The 18,684-nt window shown below is 47.8% G+C and overlaps 2 long non-coding RNA genes across 4 annotated transcripts; both read left to right on the top strand.

Annotated features, from left to right (window-relative positions):
• Position 1: 1 nt before the first annotated feature.
• On the top strand, positions 2-5,484 carry LOC128077205 (uncharacterized). Its single transcript, XR_008204879.1, has 4 exons — positions 2-2,290; positions 2,459-2,538; positions 3,828-3,888; positions 5,184-5,484. It is a non-coding gene; the product is annotated as an uncharacterized LOC128077205 (long non-coding RNA).
• Positions 5,485-5,528: 44 nt separating this feature from the next.
• LOC128077161 (uncharacterized) lies at positions 5,529-17,395 on the top strand. 3 transcript variants are annotated; one of them, XR_008204865.1, is made up of 3 exons: positions 5,529-10,877; positions 11,235-12,727; positions 13,387-17,395. It is a non-coding gene; the product is annotated as an uncharacterized LOC128077161 (long non-coding RNA). The 3 variants fall into 3 exon arrangements; XR_008204863.1 differs by having other exon boundaries at positions 12,824-17,395; XR_008204864.1 differs by having other exon boundaries at positions 11,235-13,601; positions 14,804-17,395.
• The last annotated feature ends 1,289 nt before the right edge of the window (positions 17,396-18,684 follow it).

Genomic DNA, 18,684 nt, shown 5'->3' with positions numbered 1-18,684 from the left:
GCGTCCGCTCTCGTGCCGCTTTGGCCCGGTTGGTGTGTGCGGGGGGAGGCGGCGGTCAGTGGGGTGCGGCCTGAGCTCCGCGGGGAGCAGCACCCCGCCGCACGGATGCCTTCATAAAGGGCTCTTTACCCTCCTGCCATGAACTGCGCTTCATTACGCTGCGTTTTGTTTGCTTCCCGGCTGGGCCACGTGCGTTGGGCCCTGCGAGGCGCTGCCGCTCCCTCGTAGAGCTCCCACAGGCAGGGCGTGCTGCCGGGTGCAGCGCCGAGCCTCTCCGCGCCTCCACATCCTCGCAGAGCCGCTGCTGAGGCTGCGGCCGCGTCCCAGCGGCAGCCAGGAGCCCGTCCGTGCCGGCAGAGCCTCACCAGCTCGCCCGGCGCTGGGAGCGCGGCAGCACCTGTGTGCTGGGCGCTGCACCCCGCCGGGTGATGCTCACCGCCCGCCCGCGGCTCCTTTTAACTAAAGCTCAGCTCCCAGGAGCGCCACCGCCATCTCAGCGTGTGCTCCGAGTGACTCAGGACTCTTCTTTTCATGGTGTGCGTGTGTTTTTCTTCCTCCTGCCGTCAGCAGAGGGTAGCTGTGCTGGCAGGGATGCGGGCGTTGCCCTCCTGCCCGCGGCCGGTGAGGCTGCAGGGTAAGGGAGGGCAGTGCTGCACCTCGGAGCTGCTGTGTGCGCGCTGGGTTGTGTCAGTCGTAGGAGGTGAGCGTCAAAGGAAGCGGGACCGAGTGCCGGAGCTCCGCGATCCGGGTGCTGAATACTTGGTTTCCTGGAAAAGAAGGGAAAAATAGCACAACGGGCAGCCCTTGTGCGGTCAGAACAAAGCGGCGCCTTTCCGTGGTGAAGCGCTTTTCTTTTGCCTTCCGTTCCTGAGGATGAAGAACCGCCGTGTTCCCTCTTAAATAGTTGCACATGTTTTGGCGGGTTCTGTTGAATGTTTACGCCGGCAAAGCAAATAATTCCTGTTCCATAAGTACCCTCACAAACAATGCAATTTATTATCAGGTACATTATGTTGTCTTTCTATTTGATGTAAATGGTCTCTTAGAGTTAAAATTAGACAGAAAAGCCATTTGAGACTATTTTGTTCATCTCCAGCTGTTTTTCAGGAGCGCATTAGTTTGAAATATTTCACGGGCAAAATACCGCGTTGTTTTTCGGTGAGAAAAATGATCTACAAAGAGAAGTGTTGGTGCTTTTAGTGTGATGGAGGCTATGTTTGATGCACGTGGTGAAATGGGGGGGCCCTGCCCTGCTGGGGTACGGTGCTCATACCCTACCCTGGGCAGCAGCAACCTCCTAGGATCCTGAGGACCAATGGCAACGAGTGTGGGAAGGTGACCGTGTCTCAGTTCCAGCTCCAGCAGTGCCTTCGGTGGAAGCTCACCCATCCTGTCCATGCTATTCCTGCTGAGTGCCTTCAGCACTGGGTTTCCGTTGACTAGCAGTGGGCCTTAAATATTTATCTGGCTTATTTTTAGAATGCTCGATGTAGCTATTTTTGTAGCACGGAAGCGGTGCTATAAATCTGACTGGATTCCTCCCTCGCTTTGCATCGGCAATAGGAAGGCAAGGGTTTGTTTTATATTTGACTAGGGGCTCTTATTATGTTAAATTTGCTGTGATTATGTGCTATATCTCGTTTTTCAAGAGCCTATGTTTAAATAGGATGGATCTGGCTGCTTATGGAATGGAGCACAGTACAGTCTAAGGAAACAAGGCCCAGCCATTCCCCATAAAGTCCTACAGATGCCTCCATCTCCAGCCCATGCTGTGCTGCAGACCATGGCTCTTTGCTCTGCAGGAAGGGCTGTCCTGCCCATCTCTGCTGCAAGCACAGCTTCTTCTCAGAGGAGAGGAAATTAAGGACTGCATTCACGACTTGGCTGTAGGAAAACAAAGCCCTTTGAACTAAAGCTTCTGAGAGTAAAATCTGAGTCTCTGTAAAAAAAATTTTTAAACCAGCATTTTTTTAAACCTGCTGTGACACTGTGGTGCAGGGCTGGGACAGCCAAGGCATCTGCTGATGGGGTGGGAGGGACACACTCAGACTGTGCTTGGACTCAGAAACCATCACAGCAAACCAGGCATAGTGGAAATGCTCAGTCACGGCCTGAAGCAGTGATGGAGCACCTGGTGAGAAGGCAGGGCCAACTCCAGGAGTTCAGGTGCATGCAATGCATCTGAGTGACTGTGAGGGGTGGAGCCCCTCCTTCCCAGTCCTCATTTAAAGGTTGGGGAGGTGAGGGTATCTCTTGTTGGAGGTTTCTGCTTGCCTAAGGCCTTTTGAAGGTAAGCTCTTTTCTTTCCATTCTCTATCTGTGGCTGTTACGTTTGGGCTCATTCTCATTTGCTGCAGCCAGTCTTTGCATCCCTGCTATTATCACAGTACTTTCCATCCGGTTATAGCGTTACACTAGGAACATCTGTTTCCCAAATATTGTTTTTTTTTCATTGTAGAATACAACTTCATATATAAATCCAAAAAAGCACGCACACGCCACACCTGTACTGATTCAAGGCTGTGATCCTGCTGGGAGGTAAGAAACCACTGATCAGGTTTCTCTCGCTCCCAATGCTGTCTGTAGTGCTAGAAGGGGACTGTGATTACATACAGTAATTGGTTGGTCCTAGGACAGCTGTGCACTTGCCCTACAGTGCTGTGTAGGCATTAATTCTTTTCATAGAGAAAGGTCCCAAAGGCACAAGAAGATTCCAGGGTAGAAATTGTTACAACAAATACTTAAGTATGTTTTTTTTTAACCATGTCTAGCACAAAGAACAGAAAAAGCATGTTTACAGCTGGCTTCTTGCTTACAAAAAAAGCCCTGCAATAAAATGTATTCTCTTCCAATGGACTTTTGCTCAATGTAGGACAGGCAGTTGGTAGCACTGATGTGAGCAAGTGTGTGTTTGTGCTGTATGGTGGGGGAAAAGATGTTTTCTTTGAAAAGACGTGTGAAAAATAAACTAGGCTAGTGGCTGGAAAATAGCGTGTGGTTGCAGGACGTGACTCTAAAATGAGCACTTTAGGCTCCTGGGCCAGTAGCTTATGTGCAGCCTAGCTTAGTAGTTAACAAAATCAATTGCTTTCTTTTGATTACAAGTGTTCTGTAGTAAATAGGTGATCCTTGCTCAGACTTCAGTTGCTAAATAACCACATCACAGAACCGAGCACTGCTGTTGGCATCCCAGCTGGCAAGCCTGAAATGTGTCTGAGGCTTCACTGGTGGTGAAGAGCCCTCACTGCTCCAAGCAGAAAGGCAAGCATGGCCTCACAGGTCCAATTTTCTTGCTGCATCTGTCCTGCAGGGCAGTAGGTCTCACCCTTTGTCGTGAGCTTTAAAACATCCTTCCAAATCACTGTGATTGATTTAAAAACAGATCTTGAAAGCCTGGAAGTAAAGGAGAACTGACAGATCAAGTCAGTCTCCGGGGTCTGCTATTGAAATTCACAGGATGTGTATGGTTTTGTAAGGAGGCCACAGGAACAGTGTGTTGTTTATGGATAAGTACGTGAGTGTCTCTTCAGATTTATATTCGTATTAAGCTCTGTTGCTTGTTACTACGTTTATATAGTAGCCTGTTGTAATTGTTCTGGGATTTGACAAAGCTCTCTTGGAGAAATGAATTGCTAGCACTATTAAATAAATGTGAAAAGAATTACTCTCTTCCCAGCAGTTCTTTATTTCGTGAAATTAAATTTTATCCCTGATGCACTCAACTACCTTCGTGATTAATGCTTGTGTTGTCAGAGGAGATTGTCAAGCTCTTACAGACTAAGGGAAGTTGTTAAGTTTCTCATAATGTTTTCCTGTCACTTTTGCAGTTGTTGGTGTTCCCATTGCTCAAACCAAGGACTTGTGACAAGGGCAGGTGGAAGTTTGGGGGTAACTCCTCTTCACAGTGCCTGCCTGTAACCCAGTCGTAGTTCACATCAATGCCCTGAGCACGAGTAGAGTGATCTGTCAATAGCCTGTTCTGTGGAGACCTGCCTGGGAGGCTGGTAGCCTATCTCAGCCGAGGTCTTAAGGACAGAAGTCAAGAGAATGACTTCTCTAGCTGCCCATGTCAAAGCCCAGCTCTTGTGGTTAAAACAATAGTTTTAATCAAGGGGATGATGACTAAGAAGTCATCACAGGGAAATGTAAGCTACCTCAGTATCTAGAAGGCCCAGTAAGGACAACTCTCCCTAAAACTTCTGGGGACAGCATAAAAGGCAGTGTGTAGCATCCTTTACCATTTGACCCCATCAGTTTTTTACTGTCTTGCTGCTTCCTCTTTTCTATGCATGCTCAGACTGGTCCAGCTCAGGCTGCGTGTTCTTAACACACCCATGACTGAGCATTTTCAAGCTCTGTAATGATTCTTGTTCTCTCAGAGCCTGTCTGGTTTGGGTTGTTCAGCAGTTCTTTACACAACCTGGCTTTGCATACCCACTGTATCCTTCTTCACCCCTGCAAGAAATACCCACGTTCAGAATTGCTGTTACAGCAAAATGTGCCACTTTGGCATTCTTTCCCTCCACACCCAGCACTGCTGGCTCTTTGCTGCTGTCAGATGCAGTCCTCTTCCATTTGCTCAGGGTGCTTTAATGGTTGGTGGATCTGAGGGAAGAAGAGTTTCTCTTATGTTCAAAATAAAATACCTGACATGTTTTATGACAGCAAACATGCATCTTCATCTACATGCATCTCCACACAAGCTATTAAATGTCTGCTCTTTCTTCTGTTTTTGACTGCTGGGCTTTTTCTTTTGCAAATGTAAACATGGGAGGACTAGGAAATTGGGGGATTGAGGGATGGGGTAAAGATACATGAGTGGCTTCATGCCATAGATGGCTTTGTATTGTCTGTTACACACAGTAACTTGCAGTACTTTTCCCTAAAACAAGGTGATGTGCTGGCAGGGCTCTCCCACATGAGACACAGCACTGTGTGCATCAGCGTCTCGGTGGGGAGAGCCAGGATGCACACTCATCCTGCCCCTGCTAGTCACTGCCGCTCTCGCTGACACTTAAGGAATGCAGGATGTGCCTCAAATAGACCTTTACAAATATTCTTTGCTGCAGTCATTTCAGCCTTTCCTGGTATTGATATTAGCTCTCGCTGACGACTGGGGATTTTAGTGCCTGTGACTGAGAAGAGTACAATTTGGGGCTTTTTTCCTTCTTTCATGCCAGCAGAAAAGGGAACATTGGACTTGCTGTGCCAGCCCAGATGAAAGGTTGAACAAGCCCGGGCTCCTGTCTCTGGCAGCGGCCAGAAAAGCTTCAGGAAAGCACAGAACAAGCATAAAGTAATACTTTCCCCACTCCATCCTCCTCACAGAGTGAGTCTTCTCTGTTCTGGCACCTGTCCTGATGAGATAAGGAAGAATAACTTACTCCAGTAGCAAGGAGAGGAAGCAGGTGCTCCCTTCAAAGCTCCTCTAAGGCATAGACTGTGGACAATGCCAGGTTAGGTTAGGCCTACACAAAGTGATGGAAGAAAGGAGTAACTCTTGGGGGGGGGGAAGGAGGGAGGAAATAGCTTTTCTGAGCTTTTAGTTTTAAAAGCAACGCAATCTGGAAGCAACAGCGTTTGTTCCATCTTGCCAAACCTCAACTGTGAGTTCCCAGGACTGTTCCTCCAGAGGAAGGTGTCCATAGGCAGGTGTTTCTTGCCAGGTGGTCTGGACCTTCGGCAGCTCTTAGCTGTGAGCAAGCTTCTTTGGCTTCTTTTGGTACAGACATGCCACAGCGTTGCTAAGCTTGCAAGTACCACTTTCTGCTTCAAGGAAGTTACAAGTACCAAACACACCAGAGGACCTTGCCAGTTCCATAAGCCAAATCAGCTGCAGCATAAGGAGGTCAGAAACAACTCAGGCACACCTAGGAATACTCATGGAGTACTCCAGCCTAATCACTGTTGCTTAAGGTGTCTAAAGGTCTGCAAACATTTGAACAATGTGTGTGAGCCACAGGTGTGGCTTCAGCAGCTTAGATGCCAAAAAGAAACCCAGTAGGCTAGAATTCCTCACCTGCTTCTTCGTGTGCTTGGGGGCCAGGACCACTGTGAGAGTCACAGCTCTACTGCTCCCTGTCCCAAGCACCCTGCCCACCCTGGGAACAGCATCTTCCAGCCTGTTTCTAACATGACCACACACAGGCATGGGATGCTTGTAGAATGTTTGTTTCATAGAAAGACAGGGTATAGCTGTTTTTGAGAACTGGGTGTTTTTTAAGTGCTGTTAAGAGACTGAAACTTGTGGTGCTCAGAATCATTGGCTGTTGTTGTGTAGGCACAAATTTCTCCTTGGTTGGTTTGACTTCCCAGCTGGGCATTCAAGCTGGGTATTACATCACTTTCTTATGCTGTGAGTCATAGCTTTGAGAGACCATGGCTGCATCTACTGAAAATGGAAGCCTGAAACATTTGCGGCAGAATAGCAGAAACCAAAATACTGTGAAGGGGCTAACGATCACACACACAGACAGTAGCAGCAAAGGCACAGAGGTGGAGTTTCTTAGCTGCAGAGATAATACAGCCCAGGGCTCCTTCGGGATCTGTCTCTGGGAATCGGCACGATCTGGGTGCATCATTTAGGGGGGAAAAGCAGGAAGCAAGCTGAATCGAAAGCAGTGATGCTAGAATCCATCACAGTATTTTCTAGCTGGCTCTTTTGCTATGGGAAAGCAAGGTTTACAGATGCCGATGCTAGCATACTCTTAATTCTGAGGTATTTTCTATAGCTATTTCTGGGTACCTGCTGTCCTGTGGGCAAAGACAGTAGCAAGTACATTTGCTTGAGACAATGTTCTAGAGTTTCAGCAGGTGGAGGGCAAATAGCAAAGCATGGGCTGAACACAACGGCGTCCTGATGTAGCAGAGAGATGGGCCGTGTGGGGCTACCACACTCCATTTATTTAAAGAATAATTAACCATTAAGCTTTGAACTCTTACTTATGTGGCTAATATGCAGTAAGGATGCTCAGGAACAGAGCCGAGCACTGAGCCAGCTCCACCACTCAGGCTGTGGCTGTCGGGCCGTGGCCGGCTGACCCAGGGAACATGTTTTCAGTGGGCATGTGAGCCAGCAGCTCTGCTTCTGTGAGCCTGCTTGTGAAAAGGAGTTCCTCCCTCATGGGAAATACAGATGAGATTCTAATTGTTTTGGTGGTTTTGATGCAGAGTCTTCTGAAATTGCAGGTGCAGAACAGTGGTGGTTGTAAATACTGTGCTATTATTACTGTTAGTAGCATGTTTTCTGCGTTACTAACAGTCCATGCAAACCTTGCGTGATGCTCTGCTGAAGTGATGCCCCCAGACAGAGATCCTTGCTCCTGCAGTGCTGCAATATACCGTGCTTTCCACTGCTTTACACCGTGCTTGCTCTGCATTGGAATTTTCGAGAAAGAACATTTTCCATTCTTGAATTAAATAATTCATCTTCCATGGGAAATGTCTGTTTTCAGTGAATTAGTAGCGGAACATCAGACTAGAACCAGGTCTTCTAATTAATTGGCTTCAGAAGTGTGGCTCTTATCACTAACTACATTTTTTGAACAGCTTGTGAACTGCAGGGAAGTTGAACAACACTTGAGCAAGTAAGTTATTCCACATTTAAGAGGCTTTTACAACTGGTCCCTTGTAGTGCCACATCGTGAAACAGGACTTCCCAGCATGGTATGGAGCTGGTGTGCCCACGTGCAGGAACCTCCTTGGCTGCTGGTACTGCGTGTCGTTATTGCAAGTGTGAGCTCTGCATCTGAGTGATGATGGTGGTAAACACCAAGCGACCCTCATTCTGACAGCCTTCAGCATAAGGAGAGGACCAGCAGTTGTGCTAGGACATGTTCTGACCTTGACAGGCTTAGATCTTTCTTCTTATCTCAAGTGAGGATGACTTTCAGTTTGATTTTCTGCTGTGCTGTGCTGCACAACAGTTTCCCACAGCAGTGGTTCCTGATGGATGAGGTGTGAGTTGTGCATACTGCAGCTGGGATCTGGAGAAAATAAGCTGCAAAAACATGGGTTCCATTCTCTTGAGGCTGTCACATTGACACAAAGGATTGAGGATGACCAGAGCGCTCTGAAACAGGCATAAAAGCTTGTTAGGCTTGCTGCCTGGTGCTGAAGAAAGGCAGAATGGGCATGGTTGTAATACCAGGATGAGGGAGAGGGAGGTGAGGCAGTGCAGTGCCAGTGAGAGCAGGATGTGAGCAAGAGGACTGGAGGAGTCTTGGTTTGGATGCCAGTCCTCCCAAGTGAGGCTTGCCTACAAATTTGGTGGCCAGGAGCTGTGAGTTCTTCCTTAAAGCTGGTGCATTTCACGCAACAGAAACTCCATTAACTCCTTTAGTGAGAGTTGTTAGCACTAATCCTGGCTGTTTGATTGGGTTTATCATGGCTATTGGGAGCATAAATGTGTTTACAGATTTGTTGTGAAAGCATTTTGGTCTGTTTTTCGCATAGCAAGTCAGCTTCCATGCGGTGCGATTATGTTCAAGATGTTCCCTGTAGCACTGGAATAATGTCAGATTACATTGTGTGTGCATATTGTTCTTCAAAGGGATTTCAGCTGAGGCACAATACAACGTGTTGGAAGAAGGGGATCTTGGGCATGGTACGCTCGAAACAAGAAACTCTGTCGAATCTTGTCACAGAGCAGTGCTTGTCTCTGGCTGCTGAAATGTGAAACTTGTCCCCCATTAGCTTCCTTCCCGCTCCCTCTAACCCTGCCAGCACAAAGTCCATCCATCAGCAGGTTTCCCCACTTGTTGTGCAGCCTGCTACTACCTTTTAGTGCTGGAAGTTGGCCACAAACAGCAAGGCGTTTCAGAGGGGAGAGCCTGGGGAGGAAAAAAGGATGACTTGCAATCCGTTTGCAAAGTGTCTTAGTTTTTGTTCAGTTTGTCATTCAGCACAGCTCGGCCTACAAACTTCCCATGTGTTTGATGCAGTTTTGCTCCGCAAGGAATCTTCAGAAGCCAAAGAGTGTGATCTCTTAATAATGTGATGGGGAGCAGGTACAGCAGGTGGCTGGGACTGGGCTCCTGCGGACGTCTGAGCATCTGCATCAACTGCCTGTGCTCCTCCTGGGACAAAGGACTGCACTGTGCCTATCGTGGAGGGCACTTTTTGGTACTGGAGCCCCAGTTAGACATCAGGAGTCTGTCACGCAGCATCGCCCCAGGGATGAAGTGGCCTCTAATGCTCACTGTTGAACTGCTGTGGGCTGTTTTTTCACTGAGGTAACAACGCAATTTCCTGTCTCATGACAGCTCAGATATTAAAGGTCACATCTGCCTAATACTTTCAGTCTTAGCTATGACAAGCTTTCCCAGCTCTTCTAAAGCAGACAAATGTGGTATGTTTCCCTTCTGAACCATATTCAGAACGCAGAGTTTGTTCTGTAACTCTTTATTACTATTGTTGCTACTACTAGTAAGTCTTGTACAGGGATTACTCAGAACAGCAGCACAACAGTTCTGCCCAAGGAAGGAAAGGTCAGGATCTTCAGGTGCCAGCACCGCTAGCCTGCAGCCTACTATTCTGCACCTCAGAAGCAGATTTTCTTGTTTCAAGTTGTACCAAAGAACCATTTCCAGGGACAGCTCTTTCCTCCGTCCTATGGTCTGTCCTTATGACGTCTCGCTGAGGATGCTGCAGTCCTTGGCTGAAGCTGACAATGCAGTTAACAGTGCAGATGTTTACCAACTAGAAAGCCGTATGCTGCTGTTCCAGGGACCAGGGGGATGCACTCCATGTGGGTGCTCAAAAGATAAGGGAGCAGGAGAAAGGACGCACACAGATTGAGGCTAAGTAGGAAAGAAAACCTGTATGGTGATTGCTTGCTAGAAATAAATGCAAGAGACCTCTGGCAGTTGAGTTCTTGGTGGCTCCATGCAGATGCACAGCAGCTGAGAATCCGTCCCTGGAAACTGTGAGGAGCGCTATGACTGTGGTCATGTATGCAAGCTTCAGGTAATCTTTATAATTGGTTAGTCGAAAAAGTTTGAAGGTTTGTGCAAATATATCCCCAAGACAGCAGGAACCTTTGTGCTCGTGCTTAACCAGGTGATGTATCTGCCAGGCTTTCTAGAGCAGCTTGAAGTACTTTTCAGAACAAAATCACCTGTAACAAGCACTAAACATACTTTGTGCGCTCTATGGAAGCCCAGAGCCCAGGCCATTTTACAGAACTCCAGTTTTTGCTATGCTTCAACACAGATAAAAGCCTGACAGCTGAGCCGTTTTAAAGCACCCCATAAAACCCTTGAGTCATGCAAAATCCTATCACATTTTTCCCTCTGGTTGAAAAGTTATGAATGGTACAAGTGCTATTAAATCATAGATAAAGAATGCTGAGTGATGGGTTAGTAAAAATAATTTTTAAAACTCCTTGTTTTCATCTACATCTTATTTCCCTGGGTGTGAATTCAACAGGTAAGACTGAAATATCACAGCTTACCCCCAAAAGGAGTGGCGTGCAGCTGGATCCCTTGGAGAGTCGCTATTCCTTTTCTTGGTTTCCTTACTGCTCCAGGCAAATTATGATTTTAATACTTCTCCTTTATCGAGCACAGCTAATTTCCCCTCCCTATACCAGCTCAACTTCTCTGGCAAGAATGTTGGGGATGGCAGACCTGTGCTTTCATCTGCTCCCAAGCCTCCTGCTGACAAAACTGCACCTCTGTGATCCCACTCAACCAGCTTTTGGCCCAGCTGCCCAGCCAGGTAGGCAGAGTTGGGGGCAACGTGGTGTCCTCTGTATGCTTGCATCCACCAGTGCTGCTCCGCCAGCTGCTGACCCAGTACCATGAGGATACCTGTATCCTTCTGGCTGTTTTTATTTCTAGAATAAAGCTACCTGGAACTACTGCTTGGTTCAGGAGGTAAGTGCTGCATTGCCCTTCCATTCTGTTTTTTCAAATGTACTTATTACAGTGTTAATCACTGGATCATTGGGATCCCTCTCTTTTTAGTTTCTTTTCCCTGAAACACAGTGGTCAGATTTCCCAGACCTTGCTTTGTTTAACGTGAGATAAATTTCACATGTGTTAACCTGATGAGCTACGTCTTGCCAGTGCTGTAAACAGGTCTGGCTGTAGAAAACGCTTCTGAAGTGTGCAAAAATTGCTCATATTCAGCTAAATATGCTGAAAACAGAAAGGCCTGTAGAGGAAGTGAACCTAGTAGCTATCCGTGTATTACTCAAACATGACCACATGCATTCTGCTTTTGTTTTTCAGCAAACCTCTCTGAAAAGGTTGTGCATACATCTTACTTCAAAACTGCTATGTGACCTTTCCCACTGATGTCAGGCTTGTGCAGAGGAGAGCAAGCCACAGAGCCCCGTGTCTCGTCTTTTTGTCCCAGCCACCAGGTGCCTTCTGACGGACATGCAGAGATCAAATAAACGAAATCCCACTTTACTACAGAGAGACCTGTCACCATGGTGCTGGGCTCAGAGAGCTGCAGAGCAAAAGCTTCACCAAGCCGTATGGCTGAATTGTTCCCTTCTTCGTCACCCATTAAAAAAATCTAAGTGGAAGATGAGAAGCTGCCTGCTTTAGGTTCATGTATGAATAATTATAGGTACCTGCACCAGCAAGGGACTTTCTGAAAGACAAGTAAAGAGCTGGGCCTCTTCAGGGAATCTGTGGCAAGCAGGTCATTCAAAAATAACTTTTGGAGGCTATGGGAAGTGGGTGAAATGAAGTAACAAACAGCTTCTGAAAAAAACAGCCGATGAAAGGGAGTGTTTCATCTGATATCACAAACTGTTAGTTTTCATTCTGATCCTGTTGTTTTCTTCTTTATATAGCTCATAGAGTGCCCTTAAGTTGTCTCCAAAGGATATTAATTTTCCACTGGCATCAGAAAGGCTGAAGTGATACTTGCAATGAGGGTAAATGACTCCCTTGAGGTTTTGGCACCCACAGCTCTGGCCTAACTGGAAACACAGGCAATTAATAAATCAGAAAATCAGTGCCTCTCGGCCCTCACTGCTCCAGGGAATCCAACGGGAGCTTTGTCAGTAGGAGTAGGAGACTAGACCAAGACCACAGAGCGTGCCCCATAATGGACTTGCATGTGGAAAAGCTCGGCTGTCTACAATGAATGCCAGCTCTTAAAAGTTCTGATCAAGGTCTGAAGTAGACTGAAGCAGAAAACACTGAACAAGAACTGGGATCCACCGCAAACAGGGAGGTGTCTTCAGCCACTATGGGAGGAATGCTGCAGCCACATGGTGATGCTGAGTGAAGCTCACCAGCAACCAGAAAATACAACTGGTTCTTGCTATCAAGGATGTAAGGCCATCTCAGATAGTAATGTCTAAGGCATCAAAACTTATTCCTTGTGAAGCCTGGGTGATAACTGGTAATTAAGACTGTAACAGCCACAAGCTGTGATATGCTGTCATCTACACAAAATCTACCTGATTCCTGCTCATCTGGAAGCAAAAACATCACTATGATTGCTGAGATAGGAATTGAAAGCCAGCCTGTTTCCCAGGGTCCTCTTAAAGTTTTCATGCTGGCTGAAAGTAGATCATCAGGTCTGTGGCACTTGTCACCATTACTTTACCTCCTTTTTTTGTGTGTGCGCAGAGAACCGTTTGCAATGTGAAATAGTGCTAGACATTGCCAAAAAAGCCAACCAAACACCCTGCTTATGCTACTTGGATGCAAGACATCTTTAGAAGATGGACTCCGGGGGACAAACAAATAATACCAACAAAGTATGTGTATATACACACACCCCTATACACGCTTGTATCTCAGTTGTAGAGTTCTCTTCCTCACCATCGATTACTAACTCGCTGTTTTCTTTCCAGAAAGAAAAAGTCCTTGACAGAATTTAAGCGATGAGTAATGACTCTGCTTTCCTCCATTCCAGCTGCTACACAGGCACATACATGAGTCCCTGGCCCTGCAAATTTGAACATTTTAACCTTGTCTTGTGTCCTGTGTGCCCCTCCTGTCACCTAATGTTGTTGCAGTTAGTGCACTCTTAAGTCAGGTCTACCTCTCTCGGTAGCTAGGGCAACTGTATTTACAGGAAGCAAGAAAATACACTTATAAACAGCAGTATGTGTCTGGGGATAATGTCAGCACTTCAACCAGAGTCTTGCTATTCTCTTGGCGTTGTCATCGCTGGATCCTCTGCCCTTCCTTACACGTGGGCTTGAGGAGGTGGTTGTTTTGGCTGGAATTAGAGAGGCACAGGTGGTATCACCAGCTGTAAATTGGAGGAGGCACTTCCTGATTATGACCACTGCCTACACATAAATCACTGCCAAGAGAGGAGCTGAGAAGCATAGAAGCCTTCTCCTTACTTGGAAAGAGGGCCTCAAGTGTAGTCAGAATTCCCCTGTTCTGTGTTTTTTTTCACTTGTAGGTTTCAGGGTCCTTTGTGGGCTCTTGGCTTCCCAAAATGATGTGACATGGAAAACCCTCAGCTGAGTTTGACATGTGGATAAACCAAAGCATCAAGTACCTGCGCATCTAACACTTGGGCACTCAAATCCTCATAAAGACACTGGGAGCTCATGGGAGCTCAGGAGACGCACATACAGGAGGCATTTGAGAGCCAGGACTACAGCAAAGAATCAGGTATTTGCTCAACCGCAACGAAATGTCATCCCCTTCAAGTGGTGAATGAGCCCTTGATCTCTGTGAGGTCAAGATTTTTGCCTTCTGGCTTTACATGTTTGTGGTGAGAGACCTGTCCAAAGCTGCAGCCAACGCTAAGTCTCTGGCGAGGAGTTTGGGTGCTGTTTTTGGAAAGCACTGCTGGCCATCTGTAGTCAGCCTGCACAGACTGCCACAGTCCTGCTCTCCTGTGCTAGCAGACACTGATGGGTGTAGTTGTGTTTTACTGTCAGGTTAAGAGGTGGTTTTTTTTCCCCAGTTATTATCTAGTGTTCATTTCTCCAGCTATTCACTTGTACACAGTGAAGACCTCTGCTGCTGGCCCTGACTTGCTTTGTCTGCAGGAAACTTGGGACGTTGAGTCCCCTCATCAACCAATTTGCTGGGGTGACCATTCAGCCCCTTGCTGTCTCATGGTCTTGCTTTTGGGGTATTTCTTCCCTTTTAACCCAAAGCGTCTTCAATGTGGGTCCACTGAATGTACAGATGGAGAGCAGGGAGTGAGGGAGAGGTGTTGCAGAATCAACCCACCAACGTGTGCTGCTCACCCACGCACACGGGGAGAGGGAAAGATTAAAAGATTAAAGTTACAAACTGAAAACCGCCCCAGGCTACCGCTGAGATCTGAGTGACTGCCTGCGAAGCCAAACTCCCACTCTGGAGGTGCCGCGCCACGCTCGCTGTCACTCACTCCGCACTTGCTTTCTCCTGCCATCCCTTCCTGCCACTGGCTTTGCTATTTTTACAGGCTGAAAAATTAAGTAATCGTCTGGTTTGGCCATGAAGGAGAGCCCAGAGCAACTCCTGGTTGTCATTGCGGGGCTCAAGGGCGCAGTCTTGTGCTCCATCACTGCCCTCCTGTACTTCTAGACCTTAAAGACTCCTCCGTCAGCCTTCTGCTTTGCCTCATTTGCCTGTATCACGGCCAGGTTGGGTTTGGATGTGGCTCAGGACTGGTGTGGGAGGGAAAGCAATTTGCAGCAGTCAGGATTTCGGTAATGAAGTGGGGAAGTTTGTAAGGTCTTCAGTGCTTTCTCGCCCCTACAGAGATGCGCAAATCAAGACCTACTCTACCAAGCTTACAATTAAATATGCCCACAGTTTTATACTCCTTCCTGCCATTTGTTTAGATTTTCTCACTTTCTTTTTTTTCCCTTTGTTAGAACTGGACCAAGATTGCGGCTTTATGGCTGAAAGGTACAGAACTAAAACTAAGGTCTAGGAGCTCCAAAAGAGTTATCAGTGCTGTGCTTGTGTTGGTAGGCATGATGCAAAATGAAACAAGGTTATTTTTATTTGATTGTAGCAGTTAATCTGAGCCAAAATGATGATTTCATTTAATTCTGGGAGTATTGAGCTCTATAAGTCATTTTTTTCCAATTTGTTTTCTGTTATTGTAGTTGAGTTTAGGGGTACTTTTTGTCAGAAACAGGCTGTTTCAAAGGAAAAAAAAAAGAAAGGTTTGGCTCTGCTATTTTGAAAATGTTGAAATGGTATATTTTGACATCTCAGAAGTTCCTCCTCCTCCCTCTGCTTTTCAGATGAAGGTATTCCTCAGACGCAGGCTGATCTTGTCAGTGTGTTCAGTTCCCTTAGGGTTCCATATTTAATCTGATCTCCCAGCTATCAGCTATGCTGCCCCGCTCTGCCACTGTGTGGAGGTGACAAAGGAGCACCAGGACCTTCTCGCTCCTGCAAAAAATGGTGCTCATTGCACATGAGATGATGGGACAGCCTACTCCTAGCTTGGCTTTCCTGCTGAGGACAGTGGGAACCCTGCAGATCAGAACACGTTCGAGTGATTCGTACCTGCCCTTAGATACCAGCATTTCTTCTGGCGTGACTGGTTTCTCTCATCTGCTGCCAATGGTCTTGTCAGGGCAAACGTGCTGAGCTGATGGGATGCCCTGGTAGGGGCAGCTGTGAGTGGAGCTTTACAACCATGTTGCCAGAATTCTTAAGAAATTGGATGCTGGCCTATAAAACAGGAATGCAACTACTGATGTTAAGGAGTCAGTTTCTCTTTCTGCCCCAAGGAGAAACTGACTGTATGAAGACGTACAAGAACTTGGCTTTATAAACATAAATTTACTTGCAGTTAATGGAAATGGCTTCAGTCTGCCTTCCTGCTTGTGCCAGCCACAGCCCTTGGCACGGTGCAGGCAGCTCACACGTGCATCATGATCAGCACCCTGCTGGGAGAGAGCTTCACCATCTGAGTGCTCACAGCCCCTCCAGCAGCTCACCCAGCCCTTCATCTGCAGGAGCTCCGACTGCTTGGGCTTGTGCCTCAGAGGGGGTCAGCAGCAAGCTCCATGCTTCCCAAGGGATGCACAGTTCTTGGTAAGCATCTGGCCGTAACAGGCACAGCTAAAATACCACATTGGGCACAATTCAATGCAGTCATTTCCACATTCGTTCCCGTTCTGATGACGACTCAATGAGCTCAAAGTCTTTGCAAAGTTTATGCACCACATGCTTGCACAGGTCTTGGTCTGTGATGAATCTGTAGCTTCCAACAAATTACAGTTGGTGTGCTATTTTATTTACATAGGATTCATCTAATTCAAATGACTAGATGAAATCCTTTCATCTTCAGGGCACAGGAGGTCAGAGTACGGTGATTTTATACGGCTGCTCCGGGCCATAAAATCTGTTCATTTGACAATCAATAGAAAGATATCACTTGCAATGTTGATGAGGTAATTTCCTCCTCCAGTCAGCTCTGACCCTGTCTTCCTGGTTCACACTCTCCCAGCAAGGTGAAAACTCCTGAAGTTCTGCTCTGCTCCATCCTGCCCCCGCTGACGCCCGCACACCCTTCCATTTCTTAGTTCCCACCCCAGCTTTCTTCTGCCTCCATTGCCCATGATCTCAGCTGTCATATATTAAAATTCCTTGTACTTTGAAGCCACTCTCTGATTTACATGCTCCAAGCATGCAAGTTCTCTTCCTGAACTCTTATTCTAACCATGCACTCAATAAGGTGGTGCCAAAAAAAAAACACATCCTGCTCTATATTTGTTCTCTGCTGCATTGCACAACTTCATATATGTAGTGTACAGGAGACAACAGACCTTCTGGGGCATAGTCTGTGACAAGTCACCTGCCCAGCAAGCCCACTGTGCTGGATGCTATGAATATTTATTGTGCTTAAGAACGATCCTTGCCTTTCATCTGGCACTCCATCACCAGATCAGCAACGGCTTCAATGAGGAAGTTGAGTCAATCCTGATTTCCAGATGGAAACGTGGAGAAGGCGAAGTAACCTGCGTGGTGTCAGTGTGCTGGCACAGCAGAGCCAGCAACTGTGTGCAGCCACCTCTGGGCCTGGCCTTGCACTCCAGCCACAACACCCTGCCCAACAATATATCAAAAAAGAAGTGCTTGTGCAATGCATTTTTGCCTTCTTCGTTAAGAGTAAACAATTTGAAGGTTTTCCTCCCAGGCATTCATGGCATCCTTGAGAAATGTGTTTCAACATGCACTTTCCCTAATGCTGTGTGTGTCTTAGGACCCAGCCTGCAGCTGTGACCTGCTAGAAGGAAACAGCCTGTGGTGAGTTGGGGTGGCAGTGCCAGCCCTGTGCTCTGCTCTGCAGCTCTTATGGTGGCAGTTGGAGCTGGAGGGACCAACCAAGGAGCTGTGCTGCGTGGAGCTCTTCGGGGAGCTGTACCAGCTGCTGTGTTGGCAGCCTTGTAAATTGCCTCTGGATCTGCCTTGCCGTCTTGTTTCCTTCTATGTAATTGCTTGCTGCCGATTTTCTTTTCTTCATTCTGTAGAGCTCGTATTTTGCTCGGATTTCTCCTCAGTCTGGGAGTCAGAGAAAATAGAGAACTCATCAGCTGCGTGCTTCTTCCATATATTATGGAAGTGTCCCTATGCCATGTGTGATTTTCTTTTTTCATGCAATCAGACAGCACAACACAGAGCCAGAGAAGGAAGGATCCATCCTGCCGAGATGCTCCCTGCTCTCAGCTCCACAAAGGCGACAGCAGATCTATCACTTTCCCCCTCTCTAACCCCGTGCTTTACTTCCCCCACACATACCGCTGAGTTTTGCAAATGTCTTGTGGCAGAGCATCTGATATGTCACGGAGAGCTCTGTGTGGCACAAAGCTGGGACAGCCCTGGAGCCCTGCAGGAGCTGCAGAACACACCTGCCTTTGAGTGAGCCCATTCCTCATGCTTTGGAATTCCCAAGGTACCAGCTAGCACAGCGGCAGTCAGCACATGCAGAAGGCTGGCTGGCTTTACATGGATGTAAAGGGCATGTGTGCTTCTGCTTGTGCACTGCAAGCTGCCCAGCAACCTGTAGGGACTGTGCCACCAAGAGCGCACCAGGCAGCGCTCAGGCAGGGTAAGAGTTTTAAGACTGCTGACTGTGACTGCATATAGCTTGCAATCATTACAGACAAAGAAGGTCTGAAGTAGAGGTCGAGTCCAGAGCAAAGGTTCTGCCGCCTCCATTACTGGATCCACCCAATCTACGTGCTTTGTTATCGTGACAAAGGCTCGCACCACAACCACTTCAAAACCAAAGCGTACAGCACGAAAGTAGCTGTAAAGTTACCAGGACTGTTTCCAGCCCATCCTTCCCACCTGCGCAGGGCAGACAGCCGCAATGTCGCATCAGTGGGTCTTTAGAGCGGGATGAGAGCAGCGCTGCGTCCCCTCTGGGACGGCGCTACAAAACGACAGCACGCTTTCCCGCTCCTCGCTGGGAAAGCCTCCGTTCTCCTCCTCGGCAGCCCCTGGCTTTCTGCCCAGCGCCGTCACATCGGCCGAGGGAGACGGCGGAGCCGCCGCCGGCCTCGCAGCGTGGGCCGCGCCCCCGGGGCCACGCCGTGCGCACACGAGGCGGGGCGGGTTGGCGGACCGGTGGCTCTCGGCAGCGCGGTCAGCGGCTGCGCAAACGGCGCGTTGAGGATGGGCACCCGACGGCAGCGCGATAGCCGTCATATTCGACAGCTTTAATCGCCGCGGCTGCAGCGCCTCGAGGCGCATGCAAAACCCGTCGGAGTGGGAGAGAGGAGGCAGCGCC

The sequence above is a fragment of the Tympanuchus pallidicinctus genome, unplaced genomic scaffold, assembly GCF_026119805.1.
Source record: "Tympanuchus pallidicinctus isolate F22 unplaced genomic scaffold, pur_lepc_1.0 scaffold15, whole genome shotgun sequence".
NCBI lineage: Eukaryota > Metazoa > Chordata > Aves > Galliformes > Phasianidae > Tympanuchus > Tympanuchus pallidicinctus.
This window is presented reverse-complemented; position numbering and strand designations above follow the sequence as displayed.